We start from the raw sequence: 15139 nt of genomic DNA, 5'->3' as shown, positions 1-15139 counted from the left end.
GACCGAAGTTACTGTGGTCTTTTCCGTAGGCTTTTCTTTCCATGGATAAACCTTATCTGCTTCCCCCTTCACACTTTACATCATGACATTTCTGTGATACATGATCCCTATTGATAGATTTTTTTCTTTTTCTTTTTTTTTTTGCTTTCTTCTTTCTCTTTCCTTTTTATGATCCCTTTTGATTGAAAACCTACCCCCCTTTTTTCTCCCGCAAAAGAAAATCTCTACCTTGTAATTTGTCCCGTCTGTGTGCAGCCCTGTGTGGCTAATAAAGAAAAATATCCTCTAAACCCATCACTTCTCTATCATCTGGGAGCAGAATAGGTACTTACTATATCCCTCTGTTCTCTCAATTACCTCCTTCCCCACCTTGAACTGCTTCCAGGACCCATTATCTTCCCATGCCTACTGTCTCCACCTACCACCTCTTTTCTGTGTCTTCTCTCCTCTGCATTGCTCTCCATCATTAACACCTCGCTTTTCTGCTATCATCCTCAATGTCCTCGCATACCTACCACAAACCCTGCCCCTGAGCCTCTCCAATATCTCGCTCCATCATTTGTCTCATCACCTCCAATCTGCCTGCCCATTGAGTCCAAACCTCTGTATCCCCCCCCCACTTATTCTCACCACCCTTAAAATCATTTGAGGGCATGTCCCAACATGTCTTCACCACCATCTTTTCCAATATTGATCCTTTTATTTTATTCTCTGTCTTGCCTCCTCTCTTTCATTTTACTCTCTGACTTGCCTTTCCTATCTTCTTCAGCTGGAGTATTCATGTATCTGCACCAAAACACCTACTCCTCTATAGCTCTAATCTCTCATCAATTAGTACTTTCACCCTACTACCCCCTCCTCCCAACTGAAGGGGATTTTGGTAACCCTATCAGTACTGGTTCCACATAAAAAGCACTGGCGCTGGTGTCACATAAAAGGCACTAGTGCCGGTGCCATGTAGAAAGCACTGGTGCATATTTCTTATTTCATTATTGCCCACAAGGGGCTAAACATAGAGGGGACAAACAAGGACAGACAAACGGATTAAGTCGATTATATCGACCCCAGTGCACTACTGGTACTTAATTAATCGACTCCGAAAGGGTGAAAGGCAAAGTCGACCTCGGCGAAATTTGAACTCAGAATGTAACAGCAAATGAAATACCTATTTCTTATCCATAAGGGACTAAACACAGAGGACAAACAAAGACAGACAAACGGATTAAGTTGATTATATTGACCCCAGAACTTATTTAATCGACACCGAAAGGATGAAAGGCAAAGTCAACCTCGGCAGAATTTGAACACAGAACGTAACAGCAGATGAAATACCGCTAAGCATTTCGCCCGGCGTGCTAACGTTTCTGCCAGTTCACCACCATAAGCTGGTGCTTATGCCATGTAAAAAGCACCCAGTACACTCTGTAAAGGGGTTGGTGTTAGGAAGAGCATCCAGCTGTAAAAACCATGCCAAAACAGACAGTGGAGCTTGGTGTGGGCCCTGGCCATTCCACGTCAAACTGTCCAACCCATTCCAGCATGGAAAATAGACATTAAATGATGGCAATGATGATATAAGTATACATACATACATACATATATGCATGTATGTATATATGTATTTGTGTATGTGTGAGTGTATGTGTGAGTGTATGTATATATATATGATTACATGCATATATGCAGCTATAAATTTACACAACTGCAAGACATGTGCACACACACACACGTGGTTACATACAGACATAGATATGTATGCATGTGTATTTACAGGTAACCAGGGCAACCATAACTCCATTATAATCCCATGGTAAAGTAATGAACTGGGGCCCCTGCATAGGCAACCATTCGATACACAAATTGATATAGGGCTCCAGACCCTGCTCAACCCTTAAGATCTCACTTCTAACTGCTTCACTCTCTTTGGTCGTTCATCTTTCTCTCTCTGTACACTTTCTTTCTTTCACTATTTGTGTGTGTATGTGTGTGTGTGTGTATGTGTGCGCGTGGTGTGTGTGCGCACGTGGTGTATGTGTGTGATTTTTTTTTTCCCCCAGTTACTGCTATCACCCTAAACATTTTTTTTTACTGGTGAATGCAGCTTTACTGATGGATCATTTCATCTTCCTGAAGGTGTTAGAAGGGAGATAAACAAATAACAATAAACAGCAACAACCAAACCATCACACCTACCGTCACACCCACCTCCACCAACGTCGTCATCATCATCATCATCATCATCATCGTCATCATCATCAACAACAATAACAACACCAACACAAACAAAGCAAAGTACAAACAGAAGAAAAAGCAACCTATGGAAGGGAAGAAATCGCATATCCTGTTAACCGAGAAACTAACGGTGACAGAAGCATTTTGTAAACTCATATACTGGGCATACAGCAATAAGAAGAACATCGAGAAGCCTTGTATTTTCTAATCTGCGGCTACTAATTGGTGTCAGCTCAGTATTGTCGACACATCGACTGCTTAGACACAAATGGTGCTTCGTTATAGACACAGAGGTAAGAAGTTACACTTTACTAACTGGCATTTATATATTTATTTATATCTATTTTCGACTTATATCGTCAATGCGTGTACATATTATTTAAACTTATTTTAACGCCGTCCCGTTCTTTCCGTTTACGTTAAACATTAACCATATAACTTCTCTGTGTGTGTGTCTGTATATATATATACACACATGTGTATGTATGTAATGTATTTCTATGTGTGTAACCGTGTGTATACATATATGTATACACATATACACGTACACACACACACACACATATATACACACACACACACATATATATATATACACACACACACATATATATATATATATACACACACACACATATATATATACACACACACACATATATATATATATACACACACACACACATACACACACACACACACATATATATATATATACACACGCGTACATATACACACATATAAATATACACAATCGTATATGTTTGCTTCTGTATGTTCTGTTTGTGTTTGTGAATACACATAGACACATTAATATGTTTATAGGATGGATGTACATTATATATACACACACAAGATTACTTATTTGAAAGCAGACTTTTTAATTATTAACAAGCAGACGCTGATCACCCCATGATTATTATTTCATCTTATTTTTCAATTCCATCTGTTGTTAGTTTATATTTAATTCTTTTTTTTTCCTTCCCCATACTCTATGAAAATCACAATTTTACTATTATTAAATTCAAACCTATTGCCCTCTACTTTATTATTATTATTATATTATTATTATTATTATTATTATTATTATTATTATTATTATTTTTAAACCATTTCTTGAGAAATTATCCGTTGTATATTCAATACCACACATCGTCATCTTATGTGTGTATCAATAAAGATTTGTTAGTTTGGTGGTTGGTTTGTAATTTCTACTACCAGTTTGTAATCTTGCCACATCCGCGTTAACAGAGTTCATTTTGCACGTGTGCAGTACATGTTATAAAATAATAATAATACCACCAAGTTCTATTTTCTGCTGGTCTGTTTGTAGGATATATCATAAGTTCTAGAAATCTAACTCGTCTATCCATCCATCCATCTATCCACCCATTTATCTATCTATCTATCTATCTATCTATCCATCCATCCATTTACTGGCACCCATCCGAGGATGAAACCTGTCTGTTTACTTCGTTCGTTTTTTCCTTCGTTCTTTCAGTCCATTGCTGCAACCAGTTTCATTTGATGATTTCTTACTGCAGTAGGGGATATTGGCAGCGAGTTAAGTTGCTAATTCTTTTTCATATGGACGGACATACATTCATTGATAAATTTACTGGGTCGTAGTAAGAATATATTTTCAATGAGAAACAAGAAGAAAAAAAAAAAGAAGAAAATAGTACGATAATGAACTGACACGTTCGATTGAGGAAGAGGGTGTGAAAGAAAGGAAGTTGTCTGTGTCGTGTCAATAAACCAAATATGTATAATTGCATGAGTGTATATATATGTATATATATATATTTATATAAAAATGAATGTATTTGTGTTTTAGCAGACAACTAATTAATTATTTTGGTATTTTCCTATTGTTATTAAATATTGCTCTGCAACAGAAAGAACGAACCAATCATTGTTAGGCATCTCTAAAAGGATATAAAATGAAAATGAATAAAAATAAAACGTGAAAACAAATAAATAAAGAAAGAAACAAACAAGCACATATAAATAAGATCAGGTTTATTGATCTCCTACTTGAAATTGTTGCCGGCCATAAAGTGTGGTAGGGCGGTGTTAACTGTGCGGGTAGTCGTTTTTAGGTGATAGGGGGAATGTACAAGAGAGGGGAGTGGGAAAATGAACGAAGCAATAGTCGTGAAAGTGATAAATAGCTGAAGACAGCAGAGCACGTCAACAGAAAATTTGGTTGTTGCGATTCAATTGTATCCATGTGTTACGCCAAGAACTGTCGTTTAATGGGACATTGTTGCAAAGTTCCTTCAGTGCAGCAGCTATGATAGATAATAGTAGCTGTTGGATTAGCACAAAACAGAGACAGTCTGCTTGTAGAATAAAAGCTTCATCTGGTATGTGCACATGGGACCTACTATGTTTATCAATTTTTCTTCAAATTCGCCCAATATTTTTAGGATAAGAATGGAGCCTTACTGTCTTAATATGTGCAAATTTTGAGGGTAGAAATAATATTTTACTTTAGGTAAGTAAATCGATCTTTTTAGCTATTGAAATATTTACTTGCTGAGAAAATAGCTTCATAATCTTGTAAGGTAAATATACTATTTGTAAGAAATATTCTTGTGAGATAATTATTTCAATGGTGTTTTAATTGTAGGTGACTCATTATGAATATAGCATCTTTAGAAGCAAAGGATAAATATTCTTGTTTCATTTTAAGTCAAAACCTGAGTATGTTTTGCTTTGTATGTTATGAAAAGTGAGTCTTGAACACCCTAAAGGCTCACCTCACTGTTAAATTTAATCTCATCCTTTAAATCTGACTTGTAACGCTCAGGTAATAATTACATTTCATATTGTTTTCAGGAGAAATACTGCAGGCTGCAGTAGCTTTTCAAATAAAGTAAACGAACGATTGAACTATTCCTATAGTTGAATATTTCTGTATGAATTATGAAGGGGGTGTGTAAGAAGATTTTGATTTTGTACTGAACAACTTTGTCCTTTTCACTTTTTTTTTATGAGGTTTCTTAATTTCCCTATTAATATTGCTTCCCAAATTCATCAAAGCCTGCACATGTAATCATAACCTTATTGTCAGATAAGTTTGTGTTTCTGAGAAAGGCCCTGCCCTAGACGTTAGAGTTCACTTCTTCTCATGGCACACCTATTTACCTTATGAATTTTGTTGACACAGCTCATCACTAGTTTATGTAGACTTTTTTTTTCTCATGTTGTCTTATTTGCTCTCGATTGTATTTGGTAGCTTGTTTTTGAAAAAGTATTTTGGAGTAGTAGAATTAAGCATTGACCGCCTCAATCTCAGTAGTCTTTGAGGGCTGCAAAGGTCATGGTCTTCATTTATTTTTTGTTTAAATTTAAAGAAATGTTTACAATCGAACATAGAAGTTTTGACAGATCATAGATGAATATGAGGAAAGGTGATAATAAAAACTGAGCATTTCTATTTTTAATTTATTTTATTTTAGAAATTACTTGATTTTTAAACAGTTGAATAAGAACGTTAGAAAAAATTATTTTTTCAAAAAGGATGCAGTTAATGATTAAATTTTTCAAACCATTTCCCTACTATGATAGTCTGGGGAAAAATGTAAACCTGTTTAAAAATATTTGTACAACATATAGAAATAAAACTAAAAAGCTGCTCTTTTTCACATTATTTAACATCTGCCTTCCATACTGGCATGGGTTGAATGGTTTAACTGGAGCTAAGTCTGGGGGACTGCACCAAGTTCCATTAGCCGCTTTAGCATGGTTTTTACAGTGGAATGCCCTTTCTAATGTCAACCACTTTACAGTGTACAGGGTGCTTTTTATGTGGCACCAGTGAAGTCTGCTATGGCATGGTTTTATGGTTGGATGCCCTTCCTAATGCCATTCACTTTACAGAGTAGACTGGGTGCTTTTTATGTGGTACCAGCACCAGTGAAGTCACCACATAACTTGCAAGACAAAGTCCCCTCAATTGGGAAGGGAAGGGGTATTGAAAGAGGTGGCTTTGTGCCAAGTAATGAAAGGTTGAACTATGATAGAGGGACAGAAACAAGTGTCTTGCAGCAGAAGGGATACGTGATCATCCCAGTTAGAGAGAGAGAGAGAGATGATGGCAATGAGCCAGGGCATTCTCTCAAGGTACAAGGATGTGACTACTCTCATTGTATTCTAGAAATATATGCTTCAGAGATAGTATTAAATGTGGTATATTTAGCACATGTCAATATGACAAAAATTATTCCATTCTTTTACCAGGACAGCATCTTTTAGAGTATATTCAACAATATTAATTCCAGTATTTGACCAATACTTATTTTATTGACCCTGGAAGGCTAAAAGATGAAGTCAAATTGAGCAATATTTGAACTCAGCATATAGAGAGGTGTTACCAGTTGTAAATTTAATTTTAATTTTATTAAAAATAATATTTAGGTAAGAGAATTTGGCTATGAGATTTAGAATAGAAGATAGAGAGGAGAGATATAGAAAGGTCAGTAGAAGTTAGTCTGCTTTGTGTTAAATTTAGTTTTGAACTGGTCTAAAGAATAATCTCTCTCAAAGAAAAATGCTAGTGTAATTTTGACCGGATTTTAAGTTGCTCTAAATCAAAGTCATTGTTATCATCTCAACATCCACTTTTCCATGCTTGCATGGATCATATAGATGGAATTCTTTTACTAAGATTTTCCATAGCCAGGTGCCCTCCCTATTGCTAACCCTCACTTGTTTCCAAGCAAGATAACATTCCACCATGGCTGGACATATTTTTACAACTATCATGTGATATCAAGACAATGAGACACAAATACACACATGCATGCACACATAGATTCATACATATACAACAAGCCTCTTTCAGTTTCCGTCTACCAAATCCATTCATAAGTCTTTTGTTTGGCCTGGAGCTATAGTAGAAGTGGGTGGTCGATCAACGAAGGCTGGAAGTCTTTGACAATGACTGCCTCCAGTGCATTCTTCGCTGCCGTTGGGTGGATCGAGTTCCCACCGCCTGTCTCTGTGGCCCCTTCCATCTGTCCTTCTGCAATGGTGCTTGCGGTGGTTTGGCCATTCATGTAGGTGTCCGGTGGGTGAACTGAGCCATGATGTCTTTCTCCCAACTCCACTTCCCAACTGGCAGAAACGCGCGAGCGGGCAGCTGAAGACCTGGGTTACGACGATCAAGGAGGACCTCTCTGTGCTCACGGGACTGCAGGTGGTCGGCCTGAGCCAATGGAACTGTGACTGGCTCGCTATCTCCAGTGAACTGGTGCAGGACCGTCGAGTGTGGGCTGCCATGGTTTGAGATGCCTTGAGGGTGGTAGAAGAAGCCGACTGAACCCGCCCAGGGTGAATGTCGCCACAAGTACTAGTATAGTAGAAGATGTCTCTGCCAAAGGTATTGTGCTGTGGGATTGAACCCAAAATCATGTCATTGGAAAAATAAAAATGAAAAAACTGGCACTCTGTTGGTTATGATGACGAGGGTTCCAGTTGATCCAAAGTTAATGTGCAAGTGGCAGAGCACTCCATAAACACATGTACTCTTGGCGTAGTTCTCAGGAAGATTCAGAATGCTACAGAGTGTGACAAGGCTGGCCCTTTGAAATACAGGTACTGCTTATTTTTGCCAGCTGAGTGGACTGGAGCAATGTGAAATAAAGTGTCTTGCTCAAGGACACAATGCATCACTGGGAATTGAACTCACACCCTTATGATCGCAAGCTGAATACCCTAACCACTAAGCCACACACCTCCACTGTGGTTGAGAAGCAAACTTCTTTACCACATAGCCATACGTGCACCAATATGTTGGGCAAATGGATACAGTATTGGATTATATATTCTTAAGGTGGCGAGCTGGCAGAAACTTTAGCACGCCGGGCGTCTGTCTTTACATTCTGAGTTCAAATTCTGCCGTGGTTGACTTTGCCTTTCGTCCTTTCGGGGTCGATTAAATAAGTACCAGTTACACCCTGGGGTCGATGTAATTGACTTAATTCCTTTGTCTGTCCTTGTTCGTCCCCTCTATGTTTAGACCCTTGTGGGCAATAAAGAATTAAATATTGGATTATATATTCATGAGTTGAGGATTTGTATCTTATGCAGATATTTCTTATGGGAAGTGAAAAACTTTCTAATATTTTATTTCATCTGACTGAATTACAAATCTTTTGGAAATATTAGCATCTGGTATCCTCTCCAAACAGGGACTTATATTCTCCTGACATGAGAATAGCTGTCTTCAGCAGCCCCCCGAGGATTGTGGAGACATGCTTCATATGTGAAGCTTGCTTTTCTCAAAATATGTTTTATTTTAGTTTTGCTGAATAGTTTTTTTGATAATTCTTTCTACTGTAGGCACAGAACGCGAAATTTTGAGGAAGGAAGCTAGTCAATTACATTGACCGCCCCCCCCCCCAGTATTCAACTGGTACTTATTTTATTGACCCCGAATGGATGAAAGGCGAAGTTGACCTTGACAAGATTTCAACTCAGAACATAATACTTGGTTTCTGTAACCCATTGTTGAAATTGAGTCAAATTATTGCTGAGCAACGGAACAGAAGATAAGACTGCTTCTTGTAAACTTGATTCTAGCTTGTTATTTCAATGATAAGATGAAATGATATTAAAAGGATGGAAGGGTGAGACAGCAAATGAGATCATGGTTATTATTAGAAAGTGTTGATGAAGTGAGTCAAGAGATTTTGGAAACTATTCAAACTTTAAGAGGTACCTGATAAATTTTATTGAATTCTCACAAATTGCTCTTGAACAGGGTGTGCAAAATAAAAATGATCTTTGTGACACTATTAGTGTCATTTAATTGTTGTTATGTAGTTCTCTGATCAAGCAAACCTTGTGATTACAGGTGTTCCAACCATGACTGCTTCATCTATTTTCTTCTGGAACTACATTAGCTGATGAATTCATTTCCAGTTTTAAGATGGTAGAGTTTGATTTGTGAGAGATTTGACAGCTGTTTCTATTAGACAGAGTGACCATGCAGGGTAGTGGTTCTCAAGCTGTTGTAGTTCAGCACCTCCTTTCTCTAGAGGGCATTTTACAACAGATCCTCTTTTGGAGATTATTTTATCAAACAGAATTAATTTTGTGCAATAGTTTGTTATTCATATTTTTATATATCACTTCATCCAGCATGTACCTTCTTTTTTTTTAGATGTTTGTGGACTAGTACCCCTTACGTTAAATATTTTTAGTAATTACTAGAGAAGGTGAGGACTTATGTAACGAACTTATTTTGAACCTTGGCACATCATCTGTCTGATAACACACTGTCCTCATATTCTAATATCAATATTTTTGTTTTGTATCTTTGAAAATGTATTTAAAATATAAGTATTGTGACTGGTTTGAATATTTTATTTCTAAGAAAAACCACAACTATGCTAGCAGAATATGGTACTAAAAATAACATCTGACCATAGTTATAGTGCGTAAAAAAATATTTGGAATATGGCAGAGAAAGCATTTGTTTTTTTTTCAAATATAAGAACAATAAGAAAATATTTGAATTCAAACTTGAAAATAATTTATTGTAACTAATTTTTTTCTCAATTTTATTTTTCTGAAATGAGGAATTTTATATTATGTACATTGTTTAACATCAGTCGGGATGCTGTCCTAATCTTGATTGTTGCTTTCACTATGTATCAGCTGTTGTATGCTCCAACCTTCTTCAGATGTCTCGTGATTCACCTTAGTGTCTTACCTGGGATTTAACTTGGAACCTCTAGCCGATTGCACTGCTTTAGCTAATGCCTTTATCCACTAAGGTGAATCACGAGACACCTGAAGAAGGTGGGTGTGTGTATACAGCCAAAAATGTAGGGAAAACAACAATCAAGATGAGGTCACCACTCTGACTAATGTAAACTACATAATTTTGCCTTTTATTTTTCATTTGATATCAATATGATTTAAAAACTTCTGTTGAAACATTACCATAGAAAATGAATCATCAGCTAATATTCAATTGGGTATGCAACAAAATTTTGAGATAGAAGAACTGTGCACATTACTAGATCATCAGTTGAATTTAATGCACAACAGAATAGGTGTACCATAAAGGTGAAATAAGCTGAAATACTGGAATCCACCTAAATCCACTGCAAGTTTGACTGAACTAAAGAAATCGGTAAAAAAATAGTATACGGCCCTGATTATGGTATGGAAGTGATAAATTCTAGGCCATGCTGACTAACATTATTTTCCCTATATAAAAACGTGCCGGTGGCACGTAAAAAGCACCCACTACACTCACGGAGTGGTTGGCGTTAGGAAGGGCATCCAGCCGTAGAAACATTGCCAGATCAGACTGGGCCTGGTGCAGCCTTCTGGCTTCCCAGACCCCAGTTGAACCGTCCAACCCATGCTAGCATGGAAAGCGGACGCTAAACGATGATGATGATGATAAACATCCAGTCTCCTCTTGGCATTTACTACCCCTTTGTGAGCTTACCTCACTCTAAGGAGGTGCTACAACTCAGATTAAGAAACGCTGGTGAGGAGCGTCCGTGTTAGCTTAAATATTATTCAAAAAATGTTTGTGCAATCTTTTGAAGACATTAAGTTAAAATCAGATGATAAAAATAGTTAAAAGTATAGATAGGGATAAAGCAAGATTATTTGACTAAAGATAGTGTATGTGTTTGTATTCAGGAAATTAGAAGAGGTGGCTGTGTGGTACGTAGCTTGCTTACCAACCACATGTTCTGGGTTCAGTCCCACTGTGTGGCATCTTGGGCAAGTGTCTTCTATAGCCTTGGGCTGACCAAAGCCTTGTGAGTGGATTTGGTAGACAGAAACTGAAAGAAGTCCATTGTATATATATATATATATATATATATATATATATATGTATATGTTTGTGTGTCTGTGTAACTGATGTTGGCATGTCTAAGTCCCCGTAACTTAGTGGTTTGGCAAAAGAGACCAATAGAATAAGTACTAGGCTTACAAAGAATAAGTCCTGGGGTTGATTTGTTCGACTAAAGTCAGTGCTCCAGTATGGTCACAGTCAAATGACTGAAACAAAAAAATAATATATATATATCTTGTTTCGGTCATTAAACTGTGGCCATGCTGGAGTACTGCCTTGAAAAATTTGTTATAGTTGAATGAATCAACTCCAATACTTATGCTTTTGTTAAGTCTGCTACTTATTATATTGGTCTCTTTTACTGAACCACTAGTTTATGGGGATGTAAACACACCGACACTGGTTGTCAAGTGGTAGTGGGGGATAAACATAGACACACAGACACATGCACACACACACATGACAGGCTTCTTTCAGTTTCTGTCTACCAAATCCACTCACAAGGCTTTGGTTGGCCCGAGGCTGTAGTAGAAGGCCCAAAGTGCCATACAGTAGAACTGAACCTGGAACCATGTGGTTGGGAATCAAACTTCTTACCACACAGCCACACCTGTGCCTATGCAGGCGTGGCTGATATATTTCTGCACTACATTGTCTGAAACTGCACGATAACTTTTGAAAATCAAAAGCTGGATTATTTTCTTTTCTGGTTTGTTTTATGTCAATATCTTACACATGAAAATTTATGAGCTAATACTTGATTCAGAAGATGTGGTTCTAATATACCTTTCATAATTGATAATGGCATTTAATAATATTTTTGCAATAAATTGTTTTAGATACTTTTTTTTTTATTATTCTCTTATTCCAATCTCAGAAGTGAATATAGAAGAGATTTCTCGAGGTCACTTTTTAAAATAGTTTTCTTTTTATAAATCTCATTCTTTGATTGTAAGAACAAATGTATTATATTCTCAATAATAAAATAGAACATTCTTGAAATAGCTCAGTTGTTTATTTGAATTTAGCTGTTTACCTCTAGACTACCGAATACGAACAATTTATATTTACCCTACATCAGTTTGCTTCTATTGCATTCACATTCCTTTTGAATTTGATGTTTTAATATTTTACATTTTTAAATTCTCTATATTATCGATCCAATGCATTTTCTTCTTAGTTGTATTTAAAAAAATATATATATCTATTCTATCATACATAAATGTGTTAATAGTTATAGTCAATTGGTATTGAAAAACTGATTTTTATCAGATTAATGAAAATAAAGCTGACAGTGTTCAAGATAGATAATTTTATGGGAAATCACTTTAAATACAGGTTGTAACACAGATTGGTTGAAATTTGTATCGGTAAAGCCATTCCCTTGTTTATTGTAATAAAGGATTAATGGAAAAATACTAGCAGAATATGGTACAAAGAATAACATCTGCCCTTCAGTATAGTGCATGAAAAAATATTTGGAACATGGCAGTGGTAAACATTTGTAATATAAGAACAAGAAGAAGAAAATATTTGTATTATCAAAAAATGAAAATAACTTGTTATAATTAATATTTTTTCTTTTGTTTTTTCATTTGATGTTAGCATGATTTAATTAATAAAGTATTTCACAGTTGAATGGAAAAGACAGATTCAATTTAAAACAGAAGATGAAATGAAATTTGCTAATCTGTATGATATCTAATTATAATGTTTGAACACACCAGTGAATCATTATAACAAGGCTTCATATCTCTGACATATTGTTTGCTCACATCTTACTATTTCTAATTTCACCTACAATCAAATACCATAAGCTTCCAATGATCAAGAGAACCAGATTATTTTGTTACAGAAATTTCCTTCAATTACAAGTGTTCTCAGCTCAGACCTATTTAAAAATTGATAGCAGTTCTTGTTTAAGCAAAAAGAAAAAAATGTTCAGATTGTACACATTTGTGTTCATATCAGGGCTCACTACATATTAAAACTTCACTGGATCGATATTGATTTCTTACAAAAGCACAAGGCCAGAAATTTATATGAGAGAGTTGCAGTCAATTTAGTTGATTCCTAGTATCTTACTGATACCATTTTCACTTCCCCCATGAGATATGGGAAGCAAAATCAACATTGATAGGGTTTAAAACATGGACACTATTAAATACCACAATGTGTTTTGTCTGTTACTTTACTAGTTCTGAATATATACAACAATATAATTCTGCTGTAAATATCATAATGATTATACATACACACATATAAATAAACGCAAATGATTCAAAATCGAAATCGATCAACATCAATGGAATTTGTAGTTTGTGGTACCAGTGCCAGTGGCACATAAGAGATCCATCCGAACGTGGCCGTAGCCAGCACCGCATCGACTGGCCTCCGTGCTGGTGGCACGTAACAAACACCATCCGATCGTGGCCGTGCCAGCCTCGTCTGGCACCTGTGTCGGTGGCACATAAAAAGCACCCACTACACTCTCGGAGTGGTTGGCGTTAGGAAGGGCATCCAGCTGTAGAAACACTGCCAGATCTGACTGGCCTGGTGCAGCCTTCGGGCTTCTCAGACCCCAGTTGAACCGTCCAACCCATGCTAGCATGGAAAGCGGACGTTAAACGATGATGATGATGATGACATTTAAAATTTACAACAGCTGTTTCAGTAGAATTTTATTTATTTAATACAGTCATGAAAAATTACATTATGATATATGATCTACTAGTCCAGTAAATGTTGGTTATGTCCAGGTCTACATTTAAAATGTTATCTGTTCAATATTTTACATGATGACAGTGGATTACATATTACAATGTAATCTTTTATGACTGCATTAAACGAGTAAAATTCTACTGAAGCAGCTTTTGTAAATTTCAGACATCATTTATGCTTACTTGTTATACCTATGCCACACCAAAGACCCATACCTGAACTAGATCTCTGGTTTAAATTGCATTTGGTACTTGTATGTCTACAATATCCTACCAATACTTGAGGTATTTAAGGTGAGCTCTATGTTATTGTACTTAGCCATTTCTGGTGTCTTACTAGTTGATGTGCCTTGATTCTTATGAATTCATATAACAAAATCATATATATATATATATCCGAGTGTGATCATTGCCAGAGCAGCCAAATGGCTTCTGTACCCATGGCACGTACAAGGGCACCATTCGAGTGTGATCGTTACCAATGTCGCTTCACTGGCACCTGTGCTGGTGGCACGTGTAAAAAGATTTGAGCAAGGTCATTGCCAGTACCGCCTGACTGGCCCCCGTGCCGGAGGCACGTAAAAAGCACCCACTAGACTCTCAGAGTGGTTGGCGTTAGGAAGGGCATCCAGCTGTAGAAACTCTGCCAGATCAAGATTGGCGCCTGGTGCAGCCATCTGGCTCGCCAGCCCTCAGTCAAAATCGTCCAACCCATGCTAGCATGGAAGGCGGACATTAAACGATGATGATGATGATGATGATTATATATATATATATATATATATATATTATATATATATATATATATTTATAATTGGTAATGCTAATGCTACTTTGTAATTATTATTATTATCCTTAATATAATATATATATATATATATATATTGTGTGTGCAAATCCTTAAATCCTTAAAAATGTTTCAGCCCGAAAGCTGCGGTTTTGCTGGGGCACCACCGTTGAATGTGCTACACTAGTATGTGTAACCTCCTCTGATACATGGCACTTGGTCAACAAGGGAGCTCAATGCCGCTGCCTGCATCTGTGTTTCCTGCTGGATCCCCTGACAAGAAGAGATTGAGTTTAGTTTTAAAGAAACCCATATCCACACCATGCAGGTCTCTCAGGCATTTAGGAAAGGTATGTGTGTGTCTGTGTATATATATATATATATATTATATATATAGTTACAAGGAAAGGACTGACAGTGAACAGGCTTCATGAAACAGTCTAAAGCAGGGGTTACCCATCTTTTTTTTGCACCTTGGACCAATTTCATGCGAGACAATTTTTCCATGGACTAAGGGATTGTGTGTATAATGAAACACAATAAAGTGCATAATATATACTTTAA

The 15139-nt window shown here is 36.6% G+C and overlaps 1 protein-coding gene across 7 annotated transcripts in view; it reads left to right on the top strand.

The window, feature by feature from the left end:
* The first annotated feature begins 2074 nt into the window (after positions 1-2074).
* LOC115214562 (solute carrier family 66 member 2-like) overlaps positions 2075-15139 on the top strand; it is a 221412-nt gene continuing 208347 nt past the window's right edge. For 2 of the 7 annotated variants that reach the window (XM_029783751.2, XM_029783750.2), the window contains exon 1: positions 2079-2525. The gene's annotated coding sequence lies outside the window, so the exon portion shown is untranslated. Of the gene's footprint in view, positions 2526-3692; positions 4733-15139 lie in introns of those variants that run through there. The other 5 variants (XM_029783754.2, XM_036509875.1, XM_029783755.2 and 2 more) reach the window with 5 other exon arrangements.

Source organism: Octopus sinensis, linkage group LG1, assembly GCF_006345805.1.
Source record: "Octopus sinensis linkage group LG1, ASM634580v1, whole genome shotgun sequence".
Taxonomy (NCBI): Eukaryota; Metazoa; Mollusca; class Cephalopoda; order Octopoda; family Octopodidae; genus Octopus; species Octopus sinensis.
Note: the sequence above shows the minus strand (reverse complement) of the source record. Positions and strands in the feature narration are given on the sequence as shown.